The sequence below is a fragment of the Lissotriton helveticus genome, chromosome 12 (assembly GCF_964261635.1).
Source record: "Lissotriton helveticus chromosome 12, aLisHel1.1, whole genome shotgun sequence".
Taxonomy (NCBI): Eukaryota; Metazoa; Chordata; class Amphibia; order Caudata; family Salamandridae; genus Lissotriton; species Lissotriton helveticus.
The window spans coordinates 134,895,781-134,901,289 of record NC_136073.1 but is presented as its reverse complement, the minus strand read 5'-3'; the positions used below and the strand labels follow the sequence as shown (position 1 = coordinate 134,901,289).

The following is a 5,509-nucleotide window of genomic DNA, read 5'->3' as shown; positions in this document are numbered from 1 at the left end:
TGAAAGGGTGGATGGATGGATGGAAAATGGAGAGTGAAAGGATGGATGAGGGGATGGATGAAGGGATGGATGAGTGAAATGATAGATGGAAGGATACATGATGGATAGGTTTGCAAATGGTTGAATATGTTTGGAAATGGCTGGGCTTACTTATATACTATTGCGCGACCTCTGATGTGTCTGTAAAACGTACCTATTATCCTGAAGATTTGTCCTGAATTTTGACCTCCTGTCCTGAATTTGTGTCCTGAATTTTGACCCTTTGTCCTGAATTTTTACACTCACCGTCCTGAATTTGCACCAATGCCAGTTGGTCACCCTACTTGAGACCCTCACGGGTGAGTAGTGCGCTTTACAAATGATATGATTGATTGATTGATTCATTCATTGAATAATGACACAGACTCAGTTGTGTAGTATCTGGAACTGGCCCAGGGCACGTGCGCCTGGCCCCTTTTATTGGCGGAGTCACATGTCCTGTGACAGCTGTGATGGGTGGGTGTGGGCTGATAATGTAAGCCATCCCTCTGGGACACAAATATAGTTAGGAGCACTAAAACAGTGACCAGCAGGTCACCACAATGACCTACTCGAGTTGATCATTAGAAATTATGGTAGTAAAAAATAAAGACTGAAGGAGAGTCGCTTGTTACAAATTATGTTAGTAAAAGTATTTTTTCTGTTTTAGATTTAAATGCTGCTGAAAAAATGAACACCATAGATGGCAGGATACAAACCATTATGTTAGTAAAAGTATTTTTACTGGTTTAGTTTTTAATGATGCTGGAAAAAAGAAGACCGTAGTCGGCAGGATTCGAACCTGCGCGGGGAAGCCCCAATGGATTTCAAGTCCATCGCCTTAACCGCTCGGCCACGACTACCTGTCAAAGAACTGGCCAGGTACTTTTTTGGTACATGGAATTCTGGAATAGTTCTGTCGATAATTCATATATACCTGTTTTAAGTAGAATTTCTATTTTCTAACAGCTAGAAAGGATGCATTTTCACCAACTAACATCGGCTTTGCCTTACTTTGCAGTGAATTATCTACAGACGCCTTTTCGCTTCTGATTTCCTATTGGATGCACGACGAAATAGACATTTTCATTGGTTACCGCTTCGTATTGTTCGAGTACTACACAGGTGTGGAAGTTATTTGGATAGACCCAGAAATGTGGACAATCCACTTCAAAATGGATGGGGGAACTGAAGAGGAGCAAAGGAAAGGCCATGCAAACCCACAACACACCCACAGAAGTGTCAGCCAAGCCCAAGTCGGAAAGGTTACACCCAAAAGTACTCATGACGCACGCGCTACTGGCTAATTACACCTTACATTACATCCGATCAGCCTTAAAGTAATGGATTAACGCATAACACAATGAAGGCAGATATTAATACCACGAAGAAGGCAGCAACAATGAACTAACTTATAAATGATATCACAGTTCAGAGCCACCATGCGGATTTTTAGGGCCCCAGGGCAGGCACACTTTGGGGTCACCAATTCTGAACAAGTGTCATTCTTAGTTACATATTTTCAGCTAACTCAAGCCCTCTTCACGGCAACAAATACGGAGTGATATGTTAAACTGTCAGAAGGTGTTGGTTAACAATATCACAGTGGAAATATTGACCTGCATCAATTTCGAATCCCAAAAATGGGTACTGTACCATAAGAGTAAATAGAATTGGGACAAGAATAATAATAAATCTATATTTACCAATATATATACTTAACTTGACGATATAGCGAGGTAAGTGAGAAAGAGGTAGGTAGAAAGACTGGTGAGGCCAGTGTAGGTGGAGAAAAGGGGAGTACAAGGTAGGCAGAGATGATGAGTTTAACAAGCACTGGCAAAGCCAATAGTTTCTGCCTGTGTGAGATCAATTGGCTTTGTCAATGTATTGTTTAGACATGTGGTGCAGCAGCGTGGGCTGATGTGCAACATGGCTTAAAGTGAAGAAAATAGTGCTATGACAAGGTCAGCGCTGACCGTGCCGTAGCACTTTTTTCTTTACTTTAAGCCACGTTGCACATCAGTACATGCAGCTTTGCACCATGGCTCAAAGTAAAGAAAACAAGGGCTGTGAAATGACTAGCATTGACAGCACTATGGTTCTTTTTTCCTTTACTTTAAGCCATTGCTCCACACCAGTGTGGGCTGCTGTGCAACATGTCTAACATTTCTTTTGACAAAGCCAACAGATCTCCCATAGACGAAAACTATTGGCATTGCCAAAGCTTGTTAGGTGTTTCCATGCTTCCCATTCCCTCTCCTTGGACCAGGGCCGGCGCTAGGCATGGGCAGCATGGGCGGCTGCCCAGGGCCCCGAGCTCAGCCCATCAACAGGGGGCCTCGCAAAAGTGTTTCCACACCAGCCTCGCACCTGTGGTGAGCACTGCGTGGCCCAGGGAAGGACTGCCTCTCCTCTGGGCTTCGCAAGCATGTGTAAGAATGGGAGAAGAGGCCCCCCTCCCCTGTGCCTCGCAGCACTGGTTAATGGCTGTTAACCCCCAGGGAGGGGGGCCCTTTTCCCCAGGGCTGTGCAGCCCACATGTAGTGCGAGGCCCATCTGCATTTGCAGCTTTGACCATTAATTGGGGACAGGGTCGGGTTGCGAAGGCAAGCAGTGCTGAAAGGTGTTAAAGGGCCTCAGCTTCATTCCTGCCTCCCAGGCCATCACACTTCTGGCTATGGTGTGCGGGGGGGGGGGGGGGGGGGCGAAGGTGTTAAGTGTGGCAATCTGCCTTAAGTGTGGCAATCTGCCTTAATTGTGGCCAGGTGTTGCTCTAAGTGTTGTGTAATTCTCCCCTCAGCCCCCCCATTGGTGCCGCAATGAAGCGTCTTGCCCCAGACCGCTCCCCTGCCAGGCAATGGTGGGTGGGGGAAGGTGGGAATATGCAGGGGCGTCACACATTTTAAGCACAGGTAGTTATGCCCTCATCTAGCAATGGAAATGTACTTGATGGTTCAGTTTTCACACATGGCAAACAGATGTGTATGCATTGTACGTGTAACAACCTCTTCCTTGTACATTGATAACTTTTTGTTAGACAAAGCACTATTCCCAGTGTAGCATCAACCTTGAGAGTTACCTCCAAACACCAGAACAAGAACATCATATCTCACCTCCTAGTGTTCTATTGCCTTCCGGAGCGGAACTCTGCAAAATACCATTAAATCTTAGTCGCTGAAACTCATACATACCATTAGTGCATCCGGGGTGCGAATATCTCAGTCACATGGTAACAATGTCACGTTGTGAGACCTATATACAAACTACAGAAAGATACAATTTTCCATACAGTTTCTGAAGCTTTTGATACAAACAGCTGCTTGAATTTGTGTTGGAAGGTATATTTTACAGCAACATCATAATTATCCCCCTCTGTACTTAAACACTGCATTTGCTTTACCTTTGACCCGTTCAAGACTTCAAATTGTTAAAATGATGACACTGAGTCTTGCACCTGAGAAAGAAAACGCTGGAGCCTGCAAAATGACCTTTCCTCCTTAGCATACCTTGAAGGAGGTTTAAACAATCTAAGGGGTTAAATCAACACATATTATCCGAGTACGAAGCCTCTAGCTCAGTGTATGTCTTTTCAAGAGTACTTGGTTCATGATGACAATTACAACATATTTTCCTCAGCATCTTACAAGGAATCCAATTCAGAATAAGGAAAAATATATTATAAAACATTAACAAAACTGATTTTGAGGGTGCTAAATAAAAAACAAACTGTTTGATGAGGGTTACAAAGAAAGCAAACTTTTTTATTGGAAACCCTTAACAATCAGTTTCTTTACTGAAAAAAAATTAGTTAAGGGATAAGATAATATCCTGTCGAAAAAAAACACAGATCTCTGAAATGATATAATAGCACAGCCTCCCCCTTCACAGGGAGAAATTGCTCTAAGAGGATAGGAATTACAACGAACTGGAGCCGTGGACTTCACACGTTGATGTGATGACTCCATTTCTTGCATAGTTGGCAATGCAGCGCGCGTAAGGTACATTGTTTTATTTATTTAAGTACTTACCTAACTCCTGTCCGTCATATGTCGGACTCCACTACCCCCCACCCTGCCTCTTCCCCGCCCCACCCATGGTCTTGTGGGGTTATGTGTCCAATGCACCCAAATTATGGCTGTATTTTACTGCTCAGTCAGTGACCAGAGGGTAGTGGGGAGTCATAATTTGCCTTGCTTGCACGATGGCTGGCCTGCTCTCCTACACCTTGCAGCCATGATCCTGTTCTGCGATGTCCAAATGTCGTTCTCTACCTTGGGCCTTATGTTTTTTACTATATGCGTTGTGTTTTACACAACATAATTCTGGCGAGTAAAGAGCCTACACACAAAAAAGATTGTCCTACGTCTCTTAGCATGTGCGTGTGGGATACTAGTGAGAGAGAGGATTAATGTTAAAACAAATTACGAGGTATTAATGTCATCCTAAGGTAGCACAATAATGGCACATAAAGATAAGGGAGCCTTTTGAAATGTGCAATTATATCCATGGTGAGTGAGGTTTTCTCTTGTGTCATTTTATATTTTGAATGATACCCCCCTCATTGCCTCACAGGATTGCCCCCCTTTATGAGGCAGAACTGGAAATTGTATCATGCACTCATCTGGAAACAATCAGTTAACGAGGAGTAAATAATATACATCTTTGTGAGACCTGCACCTAGCTTTTCCATCCAATGTGACACATTTAATCCATTTAATAAGGTTTGAAAATATATGGACTTATTTAATTTGTATATTTATTTTTTTGTCAGTGTTACTGCTATCCATGTTAGGTTTCTTCAGAGATGCCAAATAAGATCAATAGTCCTGCGGTATAACTTTCTGTTATGCCACTTCGTGTGATGTTACTAAGGGTGGCTCCTCCACTAGGGCGGATGAGCGTCACCCCACTGCTTTCTCGCAGAGCGAGAAGCAGAAATATAAAATGCAAAAACGACCATTTTATGTTTCTGCTACTCACACTGCGAGAAAGCAGAAGTGTTTGGTAGGCGTGTCTGCTTTATGGCAGGGGAGGAGTGCCTTGCCCCCTGCTAAGGGCCCTGACTGTTTGGTCGGCCCTCCGGGACCGACCTAACCAGTCATGCACACTCTGGCCTTCGTCCATGTAGGCACCAATGCACCCTACATGGAGAAAACGGCCTCCCCATAGGCGCCTGGCGGTCGGCGTCCCAACCAATCACAATGCTGCCTTTGGGGAGGAAGGCTGCCTGCTTCCTTTTCCTGCTAGAGGCAGGAAAGAAAGAGAGCAGGTCAGGAGCAGAGATGACGCGAGACCTGGGAAGGTAAGTTTATTTTAATTTTTAAATAACCCCTGCGAGACCTCCCACCCGTGAATCGTGCTAGCCGCGACTGGATTTTACATGCAAATTAGAGGGGCCTCACATCTTCCCTTTCGCCCGGGGCCCCAGAAGTTCTAGGACCGGCCCTGCCTTGGACTCAAAGCACTGTGGGGCTGGACGGGAGTGGCA

At 44.7% G+C, this 5,509-nt stretch overlaps 1 non-coding gene across 1 annotated transcript; it reads right to left on the bottom strand.

Moving 5' to 3' along the window:
• Nucleotides 1–799: 799 nt before the first annotated feature.
• Nucleotides 800–881, bottom strand: TRNAS-UGA (transfer RNA serine (anticodon UGA)). Its single transcript has one exon. It is a non-coding gene; the product is annotated as a tRNA-Ser (tRNA).
• Between the last annotated feature and the right edge of the window lie 4,628 nt (nt 882–5,509).